This window comes from Arvicola amphibius, chromosome 6 (assembly GCF_903992535.2).
Source record: "Arvicola amphibius chromosome 6, mArvAmp1.2, whole genome shotgun sequence".
Taxonomy (NCBI): domain Eukaryota; kingdom Metazoa; phylum Chordata; class Mammalia; order Rodentia; family Cricetidae; genus Arvicola; species Arvicola amphibius.
Genome location: NC_052052.2, coordinates 30,840,830 through 30,858,588, shown reverse-complemented (window position 1 = coordinate 30,858,588; position 17,759 = coordinate 30,840,830). Strand labels below are relative to the sequence as shown.

The 17,759-nt window shown below is 43.8% G+C and overlaps 1 protein-coding gene across 3 annotated transcripts in view; it reads left to right on the top strand.

The window, feature by feature from the left end:
• The window catches only part of Hivep3 (HIVEP zinc finger 3), a 409,800-nt gene that overhangs the window by 86,927 nt on the left and 305,114 nt on the right, over positions 1-17,759 (top strand). For all 3 annotated transcript variants that reach the window (XR_005285842.1, XR_005285843.1, XM_038333975.1), the window contains exon 2: positions 1,898-2,012. The gene's annotated coding sequence lies outside the window, so the exon portion shown is untranslated. The remainder of the gene's footprint in view (positions 1-1,897; positions 2,013-17,759) is intronic.

Sequence of the window (17,759 nt, the reverse complement as noted above, 5' to 3'; positions counted from 1 at the left end):
ATTATGATTCTTCCTTGGTGCTGTGGTGTTAGAAGGAGATGGGAGGCAGAAAATAAAAATCTTGTTTTCTCAAGCCTTCCTGATTTTTTTAAAAAATGTGAATAAAGAATGCTTTTGTCAGAAACACTTCTCTAGATCTTTCAACAAGGACAGAGACATCTTTCTTCTCAACATGTGTCTCCTCTTCCTGCAATACCACAGTGGCAGACACTCCTCCCTCTCAGAAGTCCCTTCCCCCAGGCCCGGGTAGAAGAGTGACAGGCTCCCTGTGGTAGGTCTGTTCCTTGTCACCAAGCCTCCTAAGCACAGGTCTGTGGTGGCCCCGGGAGAGCCAGCTCCATGCTGTGTGGCTGGTGACATTTCCGGCTGCCAGTGCCCAACCAATCAGTGACAGACTCAGCTAGCTAGGGCGATGACACATGAAATATGATAATTTTCTCTAAAGAGCTCTGGGAGGAGAGAGGTGGGGGGAGTGGTTTGGACTGGGAGGGTGAGGAAGACAGGGCCAGGTAAGAGAAGGGAGAGCCAGGCACTGGTTTCAGAGGTCTGCCTGGCAGGACCAGGAGAGGAAATGAGAGCTGGGGAGAGCTGGAGAGAAGTGGCCCTAGGAACACTGTGATGGAGGAGAGCCTGCTGATGGCAAGGAACAAGGAGAGAACCAGCAATGCCAGGATGAAGCTCTGGGGCTCTCGGGTGGAAGCCATTTGTCTTTTTTTGCCAACAGGATTAAAGTTCCTCTTTGTATTTTCTCAGTGGTACCTCTTTAAAAGCTAGAGCAAATCTAGGATAGAAGCATGGCTGAAGTAGTTGGCAAGGGTGCTTCAGGCTGGAGGTGGTTTATCCCCCTACCCTGTTGTTCAACCTCACAATCAACTTTGTTCCAAGATCCCCCAAGAACTTAAAAACAGAACAGCAGTGAAGTCTCACTAAACTTTTTTGAAGAGCCAAATCTGAATCTGCAGACACTAAAGGTTAGGCAGTAGTTTCGATTTCTGGTCTAAGGAAACTAGAACAGGATCTATGTGTGAGTCTCAAGGTGGGTCAGAAACGGGGCCAGAACATCCCTGAGACCACAGGGCAAGGCAGGGCAGTATGCCCTGTGGTTAAGTCCTAGGGGCAGCACAGGTATATACCACTGCCTTTAGCAACATGGCAGGATTTTTGGCCCTTACTAAATAATAAGGGACCCAGAGGGGCCACCCCTGGGTTGACAAGTGTGCTGACCCCTTAAAACAAATATTTAGAAATGTTCATATGCAATGCTAATCATAATTGGGAAGCCCATCATCAGTATTTGCATGTTTGCCCCACCATGTAATGTATTATCCATGTGAGCAGATAGATGAAAGTCAACGAATATATCACTGCCTATAATTCTGCCCTAAGTGGCTGTAGGCCCAGCACTGGCTTCTTCCAGTACTCCCAGTCTTGCTATTCAAGTGATAATTGGTGTACTGTATCTTTAAAAGGTTAAAACCCTTTAAAAAAAAAAAAAAAAAAAAAGGTCTGGACTCCTAGTGGAAAAGACAAGCAGGGCATGGGTTGGCTCTGGATTCAGAAAGCAGCTGCTGATTAGATTCTGTGTCTGCGGGCTGAATTTATTCCGTGTTTCCAGCAGGAATTCAAGAGGGATGCTTCTGTTTGGGTTTCTGATCGTGATTTATATTTATTCAGAGGAATAACAGAGGGTGGATCTGTTCCCGGTGCGAGCATGCTCACCACCAGCCGACTCTCCCATTATCCCCCTGCTTAGTTTGGTGCTCCAGTGTACACGAGTATTTCGTGTGCATATGTGTGTATACAAACACACATGCACGCCTGGACGGACAGACGTATGCACAGGTTATTTCTTAAGGAAAATTCCTTCAATAAGGTCTCTACCCCTTACTTGAAACAGGTGTTTATGAAAAAAATGCACAATATCCCGACTGACCGGAAAAATTGATGAAGAAGGGTGCTGGATCCGTGGGTCAGAGAACACACAGGACCAGCTTGCCACCCCAAGGCAGAAGGTAGGGGACTCTGGGTTTTTATTCCGCGGATGAATTCCTTGCGCCTTATTTTTTCTTGATTGTATTTTCGCCCGTGGCTGCCACCGGGAAGTGCCACCTCGCGCTGCGATTCCATTTTGTCGCTGCCTTTCTCACGCCAGGTGTCGGGCGGGCTGCGGTGGCGATACTGGCAGGGTGGCCGAGGTGCGCGGTGGGCTGCGCGCTCGGCCTGGCTGGGGGAGCACGAACCTCAAGTGACCCCCGCGCGTCAATCACTCGCGACCGCGGCTGTAACCCTGTGCGCGCTGCGCGCCCCCGCGATCGCTCCCGCGCTCGCTCTCTCTCTCGGCAGCACTGCGCTGCAGAGACCTGGTTACTGGGCCAAGCAGCCACTCCAGGATGGGTCAGACCCTAGAGAGGTGTCTGTTGGTGCTTGGTTGAAGGATGATATTGGTCAGATGCTGGGTCCAGGACACAAGGGAGAGCTTTCCTTCCCTGCTCCTAGTCCCACCACCCCTTGAAAACGATTCCACGGGGCGGGGGGGAGGGGGGCTCATACCTTGTCAGTCCTATCCCTAAAGCACAGCATACCACACCAAACCCAAACTCCTACTGAGGCGGGGGTGGGGATGGGGGTTGGGAGGAGGTGTCTTGCCCTGTCTCTAATAAAGCAGGTATCCCTTCCTAGATGTGTCCCACATTTCAACATATTTTAAAATGGAAACACTGCTGGTGACAGTTGGCCCCTGGGGTGGTGATGGACACTCGGACTAAAGGCTGGAACAGAAGTGGTGGTGTAGAGGAACTTGGAGACCTATGTTGAAGCTGGATGATTTGATTTACAATGCTTGGCCGGGTCAGGACCATTTCTGTGACTTGGCCTGCCCTTGAACTTTAGGGACAATGGTTATGCAAGAGCCTGCCGGCTTGGGGGGTGTGTGTGGTACTGTGGTCCTCTTTTTGCTTTGCATCTTGAACTTTTTGGCAGCCTTTGGTTTTGCAAGGCAGTGGCCAGGTGCCCCTGAGGTATCAGGGATGCTTGAATATTTTAATCCAGGGTTGCTGGGGCTGAGGGTAGGGATGGGGGGTACAGAGAAGAGGAATTTGTTGAACTAACCTCTACACAAGTGTTGTTCAACCCATGTTTTTGTGGTTATGTAATCCCAACTAATGATCAGAATCTGTGCCCAAATACTGGTATCAGCCCTCCTGCGCTGAAGTAGTTGGGTGTTTCTGTTGTTTATAATGTTTTTATGTAATTATGTGTGTGGTGAGGACAGGAAACACGTGGGGACCAGGAAGAATCTTCCGAACAACTCAAGGGTAAAGACCGCAGGCAAAGAGCAAGTCTCAGTGTTGGAGTGGTGTTGATCTGAGACCTTCCCGCTGGTTTCTGCCCAGGTGCTTCTTGTCTGAACTTTCTGTTGCAATCTCACCCTTCTCTGTCCCTGGAGAAGGATATAACCACTATCTGCAGGGTCCCCAGATTCCTAACTCAAAAGGATAGGAGGGACGCTGAGTCTAGGGTGGCCACTCAGGTGTCAGATGTTTCCTCTTGCCTCCAGACAGCTCCAGAGAGGAGTCTGTCCCATTGCCTATGTCAGTTTTGCTCTGGGCTGGGCTGTTCTGTGGGGTGGAAAGAGACCCATGTTGGTGCAGCTGTTTGGTACCTGTTGCTTGAAGTGGAGACCAGCAGGAACTGAATGTCCTTTCTATCGCTGCATTGCAATGTTGGGAGTTTTGCAAGGTAGAAGGATAGCTGTCCTCTGGGGGAGCTCGGCAGGCAGGAGGGGCGAGTGTGTGCTGTCTGAGCTCTCCCCTTCTACCCAACTCTGTAAGGTACCCACAGGCCACAGTGCTCCTCCTTATCCACTCCACGTGGGACTGGTGGACAGATTTCTTAAATTAGTGACCAAGTCTGGCCTCTTAAGGTTACAGTTATTTTCTGGCCCTCAACACCCTAGTACCGGAGTTAGGGGGCAGTTGTTGCCTTAAGTGCTAACTAGTGTCTGCTCTGTGGATCAAGATGTGTTCACCTGGCCCCATTGTTAGGGTGTCTCTGCCCATTGTGTTGCAGCAGTGGCCACCCTCCTCAGAGTGGAGAAATGTGTGCTGCTCTTGGACCCCTGCCAAGCGAGCCAGGGAGGCATTTAGTGTGTGAAAGGTGCAGGCAAGAGGAGATACATTTAGTCTGAAGTCCTGGCAGATTCCAGGATTCGACTTGATGGAAGATAACGTTAAGAAAGCTGGGTGACAACTAGATAACTTTCAACTTGTCTCTCTTCCTGCTCAGCAAGATCCCTGGTGTCCTTCAGGTCCCCCCACCCCCGCCATCAAGATCAAGGAGGCCCTGACAGGCTGGTTTGCAGTCTATTACCTCAGGAGGAGTCAGAGCACATTTTGCTACTCCATAACTGTACAGGGCAGGTAGGGCAGGAAACCTGGCTACCTGAGCAAGCAGTTTTATCCTTCAGCTGTAAAGCCGGTAGAAACATCATGACCCTTGAAAAGAAGACGAGATAGGTTAAAAAGAAACATGTGCCCGGCAGCTGAAGGGTACTAGGCTGGTGCTAGACAACCCGGACTGCACAGCCAAGAGGGGCAAAGCAGAGAGACATCACACGTCTGCCAGTGTGCATTTCAGCCTGTCTTTTATTGTTGGAGTTTCAGACTCTCTTTTAGGACTGAGCATTTATTTAAAAGTCTAAGAGCCTTGCTAAATCCATTAGCAAATTTGAAGAAATCAATAAAGTTTTCGTGAAAGGGTTAGGAAAGTTGTTTTTAATCAAACAGTAAGAACTGATAATAATGGTAGAAACAGGAGAAACTAAAAAATAGTGTTTAAAGGCCATACGAATTCAAAACATGGACTTCTAAGATTAGCGAAAGAATGCAAGTAGTTCAATGAAATGCTATATATTTTGTTATATCTTTTGACCTGTGCATATCAAAAAACATCTAATGCCCTTGTTTAACATCTTGTGCCCTGTTTAAGAAGGCACGTGGATCAGGAGCCCAAACCTATTGAGTTGTGGTTGGATTTTTGTTTGTTTAGCATGGTGTTTAGAGAGAAAAGTGCAGCTATTTAAGAAACTACCCTGCCTCTTAATGCCTCCTAAAGATTCTGGATAGCCTGGGTCTTGCAGACCATAGTCCAGCTGTAAAGCCCTGCTGAGAACTTGGTGATCTTTGGCTGGCATTTTACAGCACTGTACCACACATTATTAGAGAAGTCTCATTTTAACATTTGACAGTACAGAGGATTCTGAGAAAATGATACTGGAACTTGTGTGCATCTTCTTGTGGCCAGAGACACACTCCAGTCTTCTAGCCCAGGGACAGTATGCCACAGTTGAAAGAGGACTTCTGTAGAATCAGGATGGAAGAAGTGGTCTCTGGTGACATAGTTTCTTATGCCTTTTTAGGATCAGTGTGCTGATCCCTTGGATAAGTGAGTTCAAGATGTTATGACCACACCCCAGAGTGGTGATTAATCAGTTCAGATATTATGCTCAGAACTGGAAGAACGTCTGACTTACATGAGCAACACAGAGTTTGGCCCAACCCATTTGCTCAGTTACAATTCTTCTCCAAAACAAAGGCAACAGAAAAAAAAAAACACACAAGTAGAAAAGTAGAAGAAAAGGAAGGCCCATGTTTTTGTTTGTTTATTTGTTTTCAATTTGATCCATCTGTGGAAAATGTGAACACATAACTGAAGGCAAGGGAACAGTATTGCTCGAGGTCTGAGTGCATACATTTATTGTTTGGATCACTTACCTGAAAGAAAAATGTCCATTTCAGGTTGTTGAATATAATCAGAAATGTTCAATTATTTAAAGTTTCCCTGTCTTTAAGGGAAGGGAAATTCTTGTAATGAGTTGGAGAGAAGCAATTCCATGAATCCCATGGTGGGCGGGAGGGCAGAGGAGAGGGGTTGGTGATGTGAGGTGACTGAAGCCCCCTATCCAGAGGGCTGCCCTTTTGGGTCCCTATTGAGAACACTTGGTTGGGAGGCAAGATGATCAATATAGGCTCTGCAAAATATAGTAGACCTTATACATGAATGAGGGGCTCCTCCCCTCATTAAGTGTTGCTGAAAGCAAGGTGTAGTTGCCACTCTTGTGGACAGAGAAGTAGTGTTCAGCTTTACTCCTTGGCAGTTGAGGTCATAAAATTTAAGGAATGAAGCAAGGAGAAGTATAGGGACCTCTCTGAGCATCCATGGCCCTTGTAATGGGAGTTCAGAGTGAAGTTGGAAAAAAAGAGCCATGGTTGCATAACTGGATCCAAAGAAAGCCACTGAAAGAATAGTGGAAACAATAAAAGAAAGCAGTATATAATATAAATGTATGAATGAGGGGCTCTGGAGATGGCTCAGTGGGTAAAGTGTTTGCCTTGCAAGCCTGAGGATCACATACACATGCCATGCATGCACACACATACATACATATATATGAACATGAACACACTTTAAAAATAGCATGACATACTTGGTTGAGTAAGTAATTTCAGTCTCTTCAGTCATTGACTGGATTTTCAGGCCCAACATGAGATGGTGAAGCTAATGAATCCTAATGAAAACAAAGACCTTTGACAGAGGAGGACTTTGAAAATACCCTTAATATCCAAATGTAGTAGATCCTTAGATAGCTACATCTCAAGACTCCGGCCAAGTCCCACATTTGGAAATGCATAAAGGATTGCATAATCTCTTCACTTCCTTCTGGATGTGGCTTCAGCTCAGAGGCCAGAGGTGATGCAGGAGCCACCAGCTGTTTGCCTGTGCTATTTGCAGTTTTCATGTCAGGGTTTCTGTCTCTCTTTTGTCATCTTGGGATGGGGACACTGAACCTTGGAGAAGGCCCAGACAAGTGATCCCTCTTTAGCTGTGGCTTTCTTACACACACTTAACATTTTGACTTCAGAAAGAAGACAAATTGCCACGGACACGGCTATTCGGAGTTGACTGCGAAGAACTTAAAGAGTGAATGTTGGCTTCAGTCTTCCGGGGTGAGCATGTGTGCCTCCTCCAAAACATTCCCAACTCCTTGGCCCTCAGCATAGACTTAATACAGTATTAGAAACTTCCCTGACTCAGCACATCTTGATGAGGGTGCCGGACCTCTCATGATTGAAGCATGTGCTAAAGAATCTTTAGAAGTAGAAAAGATTCCAGGGACTTCTGAAGAAAGCATAGCTATGATTGCAGCAAATGGGGGAGCTAGAGTCTGATACGGTCTGGATTCCACTTTCAGCTCCGTGGGCATCCTTGCAAGAATGTCTCTGGAATGACGGGGAAGAGTCACTGACCGACCACTTACCATGTGTGGGAATCATCTTTCCCTGCAGTCTTTTATTCAGTTTTTCTTTATAGCATTCTCTAAAATCAATTGTAAAAGCAGAGACAGCAAGCCATGAGGTATTTAAGTGATACATTTATAAACTGTATCTAAAGAGAAATAGTACTGCCAATGCTCAGTACTGCCAACACTTAGTACTGCCAGCACCCAGTACTCCCGTCCGTTTGAGAGGAAGAGTGGCCGAAGTCCACTCCTCCATCCCATCCTATCTCTCATTTCCACTTCCCACTGGTAACCATTTCTCAGATATCTCCATGTCTTTCCCCTGCATTTTTCTTTACTACTCTTTTTTTTAAATATTCATTTATTTATTTATTATGTATACAATATTGTGTCTGTGTGTATGCCCGAAGGCCAGAAGAGGGCACCTCATTACAGATGGTTGTGAGCCACCATGTGGTTGCTGGGAATTGAACTCAGGACCTTTGGAAGAGCAGGCAATGCTCTTAACCGCTGAGCCATCTCTCCAGCCCTCTTTACTACTCTTATATTTGTGTCCCCCCTCAAATAATTTATTGCTTAGTTGTACATGTTTGTGATATCATATAAAAATGGAATTATGTTGGTGTTTTGTTGTTTTGGTGTCCAGTAAACGTGGCCCAGAAACTTGAGTTGAACTGCACTGATTGACAAATAACTAGGCCATCTCCATATTATCAATAATTACCTGATAAATCCTAAGTGCTTCTCTGAGTCCTCCCTCTTTCCTAAGGAGGTTGTACCTGCCAAAGCAGGACTTTAATACTGTGGGTACCAGTCAATAATTGGATGCTTCACTCCTTGGTTCATTCGCGTTGTTGAGTGTAGCTAAAATGTTTTCATTTTGCTGAACTGCTGTATGGTATCAAACGGACACATCATGGTTTATAATTACTCTATTATAAATAAATTGATTCCCAGGATTTCTTACAGTTAAAAACAGTACAGCTTTAAGCATTTTTGCTCAAGCGCCCTGCTGAGCATGTACGTTCACTTAGGGAATAAACACAGTAGTAGAATTACTGGTCACAGACTGTAAACGTTTTCAATGCTATACACTAGTTTCAAATTAATTTCCACTAGCTTATGTGAATTTCACCTCAATAAAAATTAATTTTCATTGTGCTGAACCAATGTCTATATCCTGCTGCACTGTATGATTGTCTCTGTTGCTTTGTATTCTTGCCAATACTTTATATTTTGTAAGATATTGCCAGAAATTTTTGTCAGTCTTTTGGGAGTGTAACAATAGTTTATTTGGTTTTAAGTTGTGTGTATTTGATTGGCCTAAAGCTTTGTATGAATTGCTGGCCTTTCAGGTGTGTGTGTGTGTGTGCGTGTGTGTGTGTGTGTGTGTGTGAAAAACCTTCAACATCTTTTGCCTGTTTATTTAAAATCTGTGGTGTTTACATTTTCCTATTTATGTAGGAATTCTTTCTATGTGCTCAAAGTTGTTACTAATTTCTAATTCATGACATCTTTCAGTCTTTTTAAGTATCTTTAAGGAAATGGGAGGTCTTGATTTAATGTAATAAAGATGTACTCATCCTCTCTTTATCATTAAACATTTCATATCTTAAAGACATCCTGAAGAGAAGCACTCTCTTTGAGAAGTTTCGAGCTTTTATTTCATATTCAGTGTATCCTCTGAGCTTGTCATTTTCTGTGGATTTGACATTTGTCATCAAAATAAGGATTTCCTCCTCTTCTGTAATCTGTGAAGGCTTTAAAATATTTTATTACCTTTGTTATTTATGTGTATGTGTATGTGTGCATGCATACCAAGAGACAGCGCTCAGGAGTTGGTTCTCTTTATCCACCATTAGGTGCTAGGGATGGAACTCAGATCTTCGGGTTTGGCTGTAAATGTCTTTTCTTGCCTTAGCCATTGTGCTCAACCTTTTAAAGCTTAACAAGAAAAAATGGAACTTTAAAAATTACCTTTCCTATTTTTTTATATTTATGTATTTCTTCCTTTAATTTGTTAATGTACAGTGAACTGATTTTCTGATGTTAAATTAATCGTGCCTGCTTAGAATAAATTTGACTTATCATAAAGTATTCATGTTTTTATGAATTTCTAGATTTGTTTTGCTTACATGTTGCTTAGAGGTCTTGTGTCTGTGCTGTGATTTCCACACTTCACCCTTTCTTCCTCAGTTTTATACTGAGCTTGAGCTTGTCTTAGACAGTAGGTTTTAGACCAGCCCCTCTTTCCTGTTCTCAAGAAGGATTTATGTATGGCTGGCCTTCTTTCCTGAAAATCTAGAATTTCTGATTCAACTTCTTCAGTAAATAGGGGATACTAGGGTTTTAATTTTTTCTTAATTCAATTTTGGTAAACCATCCATTTCTAGGAATCTTCTATTTCATTTGATTTTTCAAAAAGTTGCCATCAAGTTGTTTGTAATAGACATATGTAGCTTTTTAAATTCTGTTGTGTCTGTAGTTGTGCCCCTTTCATCTGTACTACTGATGCGCTTTCTGGATCTGTTTGCTTCTGTAATCTTCTCGGAGTTTTGTCATGGCTTTTAAAAAACCAGTTGACTTTATGATCTTACCATTTATTTTTTCAACATATGCATTTTTATATTGATTTTTATTTTCTCTTTTAGCTTTGAAATATTATTATCTCTTCTTAAACTAATTTTTTTTTTAAAAATTAAGATTTTCCTCATTATGAACAGTATTAGTTCTACATTTTCACTTTAATTTGTCACAAATTTCTGACATGTGTTAGTTTTATATTACTTGGTTCTAAGTATAATTTCCACTATGATTATTCCTTAACTTGTAGTTATTTATAGCTATAGTTTTTCATTTTAAACTCTAGGCACGAGTTTTGCTGGTCACCTTCCTGCTGTTGATGTCTAACTTAATTTTTTCTTAATTCACAAATGTATGCATGAAACCTGACTTTTAATTTTCATTAATTTTTTGTGATAAGGTTTCACTATATAGCCTTGGATGACTTAGAACACACTATGTAGAACAGGACAGTCTTGAGCTCAAAGAGATCTGCCTCTCACTGTTTCCTGGGTGCTGGTATTAAGATGTATCCTATACACTTGGGCTAAAGTTCAACTTTAAAACACATTAGGGCTAATGATAAAGTTATGTATGTGTCAATTTTCATCATGTTATATGAGTCTATCATTGCTATATGCATGTTCTAGATAACTACATTAGATCAAGCTTCTTGGTTATGTTGTTTATATTCTATTGACACTGATTTGGGTCTGTTTAATAAGTTACTAAGAGAAGTACACTAAAGTTTCCTGCATGATTGTGAGTTTTCCCTTTTATAGTCTTTTTATTTTTGTTTTTATGTATTTTTGAGCCCTTGTTATTAGAAGCCTGTGTAAGTTTAGAATAATTTTGTGTTTTAGATGAATTGAATTTTGTATAACAAAATGGAACATTTTTCTTTCATGATTCTTTTAGTCTTAAATCTTATGTGGACTAATATTCATAAAATTCTACCCACTTTGTTTTGTTTAATATTTTCTATTAGAGCTTGAACTTGTTATCATTTTCTTTAGTGAGAAATTAAAATGAACCCCTATATTTTTGTTGGATTGACAATAACCCCTTGTTTTTGAGAGAGATTTTCATTGTTGTTGTTGGCTTTATCTCTGTGGTTATTCTCTTCTGTTTCATTGTCACCTTTCAAGTGTAGTGTCTTTGGCTTTCCTTTGAAGACAATTAATTTTTTTTTCCTTTTTAGCTATATTTAAATGTTTGGTGTTTGTTTTCAGTACTCCATGGTTTCACAAAGTGTACCAGTGTATGTTTCTATCTCATACTTAATCTTCACAGTTAGGGGGAAATTCTCCTCTTGTCCCCTCTTCCCAGGAGGTCAAAATAGATGCAGCCCAAGGTCACTGTAATCTGCAGATGTCCTCAGCCTTGCTGCAGTGTTTGGCTGCCTTTCTAGACTGCAGTTTTTACTTTGTTTTGCTTGCTAGCATTTCTCATAAAAAATTTCAGTTCATTAGTCATTTAAAAAGACATTTTTCCCTATTATACCCATTTGTATTCATTGTTCTCAGTAAGCTGCCAGTCCACCATGGTGCTGGAAATTCTAGTCCTTTGGGTTGTCTTTAATATCATAGTAGATCTTAATACTTAACCAACTGTGGAAGACTCTGCTAAGTCTATTGAGGGATGTATATACACCCTTGGGGGTTTTGAAGTGGTCGGTCTGTTCCATGATCTGGTCAGCAGATAGGATAGTAGCATTGCAAGCGCCTCTCAGGTCAGTGGAGCATGGTGGGTTGTTTGTGTGTTTTAAATCCATAGCAAGTGTCTTACAAGGACAGAAGTGACACTGGGTAGTAACCACCAGTCTAGCCCTTACACGCAAAAGTACAGCTTCTAGGGACTCAATTCTTCTCTCTCCATGGTAAATTGAAAGAGCTAGTAGATTTGGGCTAATTTTCAGTTTCATGCATGGAAAGTTCTGCTTTGGTCAGATACTTCCCCTAAATGCACACCTCCCCCTCACTCCAGACCTGGAGTAGAGTAAGTCAGGCTTAGAGGCTTAGAGGTATGTCTCTTCTGCTTACTCAAGACCCAGGATGATTTAGCTTTTCTGTTATGGATGCCTCTTTGTTTCCTGACTATAACATAGCAAGATATCAGTTTCAGTATGTTAGGGAATTATAGGAACCAGTTCTCTCTGTCTCTGTCTCTGTCTCTGTCTCTGTCTCTGTCTCTCTCTCTCTCTCTCTCTCTCTCTCTCTCTCTCTCTCTCTCTCTGTGTGTGTGTGTGTGTGTGTGTGTGTGTTGAAAGCATCCAGTAGTTCTCCAAGACTGACTCTCACCTTCTAGCAAACAGGAAGGTGGGAGTCAGTTGGCATCCTCACCCCCTTCCCTTGCCCATGTGTCTGAGTTGCACATGGCTGACCTCAACTCCCAGTGCTCTTGGCCGAGGAACCTTACAACATTTTTTGTCCAAGAAGCCCCAACTGATAAGGGACTCTGCTGTGACTTGCTCTCAGGCAGGTGGACTCTGCTGCTCACTTCCTGAAACACTTTGGAGCAAGGGCAGTTGGTTCGCTATTGTCCCCTTCCCTTCCTGTGAGCCTACTGTGGGGGAGGGAGGGTACAGCAGATGGACTTCCTGGTTGCCAGGGACCCCCTGCAGCCTAGGGGAGCTAACGATGCCAGTCTCACTTCTGTTCCCATCCCTGGTTCCTTGAACATCTTTATCCATTCTCACCAAGCAAGGAGGAGATGTGCCTGGAGGGGACTGTTTTAGATGGTCATATAGGCGCTAGGACGGGGCCCCTCTTCCCATGCATGCTTCCCAGGGCTTAAGATGGAAAGAACTCCCCCTTACTAAATCTGGGACTGTGACTCCCGAATGGAAGAAGACAATGATTCAAGGGGCTAAGGAAAGAAAGATTGTTTATTCTCTTGATTGGAGATGAATTATCTTCCTCCCTTCTGAGGTCTAGTGATCCTTAGAAAGGTACCATTCTATTTAAAATGCATGCAGTTTGTGCCTGGGAAGAAGAAGCAGCTACACAGGGGCCAGTGAAAGCCGTGTAAGCTTGCCAGCCTTCTCTGTAGGCCACTGGCCAGTTCTGTAGAGCATCTGCCCTTTGGAATAGGCTGAGAAGCAGGAAGCCTGGCTTTCTGACCCGCTCACTAATTTGTAATGGCAGTCCTGGACGTGCTTGGGATCCTGTGGCTTGGAAAGAAGTTGGTAAGCTTCTGAAGGAGAGAGAAAGAGATGAGGGGAGAGTAAGAGGAGAGATGGATGAAAAGGAAAGGGGGGATAAGCAAGGGAAAGAGAAAGAACAGGGAAGGATGATGAGGAATGAAAGAAAGGGAGTAAGAAGAAAGGGGGGAGGAGATAGAGGGAGAAATAAGAGTGGAGCATAGGTACAGCTCTCACTTCGGGCTTCAGAAAGTTTCTGTTTCTACCTCCCAAGTGCTGGGATTACAGATGTGTGCTTCCATACTCAGTCTTTTGCAGTGGTTGTGGTCAAAGTGAGGGCTCTGTGCAAGCTAGGCAAGCACTCTACAACTACCCTATATGCCTACCCCACATTTCAAAATACCCATTTACTTGTTGAGAGAAATTTGGATTGTTACTGCATTTGAACTATTATGAACAAAACTGTCGTGATGTAATGAATATTTGCATGCATTTACATATAGGTCCTTGTGTGCCTGGAAGGTTTCATTTCTTTGGGGCAAATATTTGATCAGGTCTATGTTAGAATGCCAGATTTCTGTTTCTGTACCAATCTACCTGTCATCAAGTTCTTTCTGTTTTCCTTCTATGAAGGAACTGCAGGTTATTGCTTACTTTTTCATTGTCGTGACCAAACACCTTGACAAATGTAACTTAAGAAAGGATGGGCTTATTTTGGCTTATGTTTCAAGGGTACAGTCCACATGGTAGGGAAAGCACGGAGGAAGAAGTGTGAAGCAGTTGGTCACATCACACTCAAAGTCAAGAAGCAGAGAGTGCTGGGTAGTGGCACTCAGCTCACTTTTTCCTTTAATTAATTCTGGGACCCATGCCTAGGGAATGGTACTGCCCACAATTAGGGTGGGTTTTTCCATTTCAATTAACCTAATCTAGAAACTCTCTCAGACATGCCCAGAGATGTCTCCTGGGTGATCCTAGATCTTGTCGAGTTGGCAGTCAATGATTAACCATCCCAGATAGTGACTGGTGGATTGTTGGACACTGCCACTTGTGCTAGTCCTAGGAGCTAGAGTCACTTATTCTAATTGTCTCCTGGTCTGTTGAACACTCTCAGTAGGCAATTTGGTGTGAGAAGGAAGAACACAGGCAGCACTGGAGACAGATTTCCAGCCCGACTTTGTCATATACCATGTGGCCTTGGACAAGTTATTTGATTTCTTTGTGCCTCAGTTTCCTCACCTGTCAAATATGGAAACCTCCCTGTGGGATGGCAAAATCAGGTAGATGGGTCGATAGAAACTGATGTGTATGCTTGTTCTGAACACTCTGCTTTTGAAGGACTTGACAAGGAGTAACGGGATCTGAAACACGTGTGCCAGATTTCTAAGCAGTCCCTGATAGGACTGCCAGCCACTCTTCTTCCTGGAATCCTGGCACTTGCCCCTCTCACTGGGCAGCTCCTGTGCTGAGTGGACAGTACTTTCCTCCATCACTGTTTTTCTTCCATCCTGGAGGCTAGCTGCTCACTTGCTGCTTACGCTGTAATTTTCTACTAAGCACACGCGATCTTCCTGCTCCCAGGAATTACAGGAGCTTCCACTTTTTAGTGTGGTCCAGTTTTCTTTCTCAGATACAACACATGAACAGCAAGTCCTGGAGATGTCCCACTGCACTCCAAGATCCTTAATCCCTGGTTCTCTTCAGCTTCAGCTTCCACGGGGCTTGAGGCCCTGTGCTGATTGAAGACTTAGCAAAGGGACCTTGGGCCCAGGAATGCCTGCCCTACAGCTCTGCATAAGACATGACTGTCAGGGCAGAGGCAGTGTCCTCTGTAGCCAAAGCTGAGGAATCTCATCTTGAGCCTGCCACTTCTGCAAACTTCCCTGGGAACAGCTCTCTTCTTAAAATGGGGATCTGAGGCCCACGAGTGAATATTGGGAACAGGAATGTGGCTCTAGAGCCCTTAATGCAGAGATAGAAACCCTTTCTGGGACTGACCTTTTCCTCTTTCCAGGAGAAAGAACCAGAGAAATATAACAGCAGGGCTGATCTCTGAGGGTCTCCTAAGGGAGGCATCTGTGTAGACATTGCTCATGGAATCAAGTGGTGGTGAGAGCTGGCTTTGTTGTGTTTGATTTGGTTTTCTTGTTTGAGACAAGGTTTCACTCTCACAAGCTGGTCTGGAATTCACTGTCAGCTCAGGCTGACCTCAAAATCACATTCTGCATCAGCCTGCTGAGCACTGGAACAATAGATATGCAACGCCATACTTGGTTTTCATAATCAGCTTTTTTAAATTTAATTTTTGAGAATTTTATATATGATTACAGTGTATACATTATTTCTCCCTTCCCCTCCAGCTCTTTCCATATCCCCTTTATATCTCTCAAATTTATGAACTCTTCTTTAATTGTGATTTTTTTTAATAAAACACACACATTCCTACTGAGTCCATTTAGTAATGTTCCTATGTACATGTATTTCAGACTGACTATTTGAGATTGAATAACCTGTCAGGGCCCTTGTCCCTGGAGAAGACTGATTTCTCCCATTCAGCAGCCATTAATTGCCTTTTTGTCTAGGGATGGGCCTTGTGAGATTTCCTCTACTCATACTGGAACTTCAGCTGGTGTTGTCTTTGCACAGGTCTTGTTTACGAGATTGTTGAGATTTCATGAGTACAGCTCCCTGTCATGTCTAGAAGTCAGTGTCTAACAGCAAGTGAGAGGGTGACTTTTGAGACTTGGCCTTCTCTTACTGTGGATTCTAAGCACTGAATTCAATTTGTAAGGCTTTTGTAGGGAGTTCTTTTTGCCTTCTTAACATCATCCCTAGTATTCTTTGTAATTAAAAAAATTGAAATGTATTTATGTCACTGGACAGTGGCTCACACCTTTAATTCAAGCACTTGGGAGGCAGAGGCAGACGGATCTCTGTAAGTTCAAGGCCAGCCTGGTCTACAAAGCAAGTTCCAGGATAGCTAGGGCTACACAGAGAAACCCTGTCTCAAAAACCAAAACCATATATACACAGAGATACATACATATACACATATAAAAGATTCCTTTTTCTCTCTTTCCTAGATTCGGTTTCCTTTAGAAAATATTAGTTTATTTTTTTCTCTGTATGTAAGTGCTTTGACTGTATATATGTCTGTTCACCATAGGTGTGCCTGTTGCCCATGGAGGCTAGAAGAGAGTGTTGGGTCCTCTGGAACTGGAGTTACAGACAGTTGTGAGCCACCATGTTGATGATGAGAACCAAACCCAAGTCCTATGCAAGAGCAGCAAGTGCTCTTAACTGTTGCACCATCTCTCCATGATTAGCAAACTGACTACACTGTTTCCTGGGTGCTGAGAAGGGCAAGGACCAAAGAAACACTGTGAGGCTGATGGCTTCTCAATATCTCTCTGCGGACTCAGCCCTCTTTAAGAGTGTGAGCTTTACTGTACCGAGCTCTGGGAGTCCATTTGAAGAGAGGGTGGAGGGATTGTATGAACAAGGCAGGGCGGGGGTCAAGATAGTGATGGGGAACCATGCAGAGACAGCTGAGGTGAGCTTGTGGGAGCTCACAGACTCTGGACAGACAGCTAGGGAGCTAGCATAGGACCAACCTAGAGTCTCTGCATCTGGGTGACTTGGTCTTTTGTGAGGTCCCTAGCAGTGGGACCAGGACCTGTTCTTGATGCATGAGCTGGCTCTTTGGAACCTATTCCCTATAGTGGGCTGCCATGTTCAGCCTTGATGCAGGGCGGAGGAGCTTGGTACTACCTCAGCTTCATGTGCCATGCTTTGTTGATTCCCATGGGAGGCCTTACCCCATCTAAGTGGAGATAGAGGAGGAGTGGACCAGGGAGGTAGGAGGGAGGTAGGGGGAAGGAGAGGGAGGAGAAGAGGGAGGGGAAACTATGGTTGGTATGTAAAATAAATTTAAAAAAATGATGAAAGAAATAGTGTGAGCTTTGGGCTGTGCAGTAGCTTAGCGGTAGAGTGCTTGCCTAGAATATGCAATGGTCAGTTCCCAGCACCACTACAGTAAAGTCAGTGAAGAAAGTAAAGACCTTTTTGAGGGGCTTGGTGGAACATGCCAGTCACCCTAGGCCTCAGGCAACTAAGAAGAATACCATAAATTAGAGCCAGCCAATAGGGGCTGTGTCATAAGACCTTGTACACCTGAAGCTTTCCTCTGGAAGAAGCCTCAGATGGAACATTTCAGCCAGAAGAGAGCCAGGTTTGAAGAGGTTATGTCAGGGACCAAGAGGAGCAGGCAGGAGAAAACATGGGACTGGAGGTGACGATGTGGTGTCACCCTGAACTTGGGTTTGGTGGACTGAAGGTCTGTGCATACATGAGGACTGTCCTCTGGGGTCTGCTGTGGGCTTCAGCAGTTGAGACTGGTTCGCTTCCCATAAAGGTATTGAGTTCCCCAGTGTTTGCTTGGCTAATTACTTCCTGGCTTGTGTTCATAGACCCAACCGTACTGAAACCTGTGGGTTTTCCTGTTTGCTTCTGCTTGTCCTCGTAAGGTTAGCCTCTGTTCTGCAAAGGGCCAGCAAGGGAGCTCTGACAGCGAATTTTTTTTTAATTGCTTGGTGAGTCAGGCTATTACAGATAGACACTATTTCACAACCTGTTTCCAAATAGACACTCCTGGAACCTCCAAAAGCCATACTGTAGGGAGCCGGGGAGTCGTTGGTGTTGCTTTAGATCAGAGGACAATTCCAGACCATGGTAACCCTGGCTGTGGTCACTGGCTTT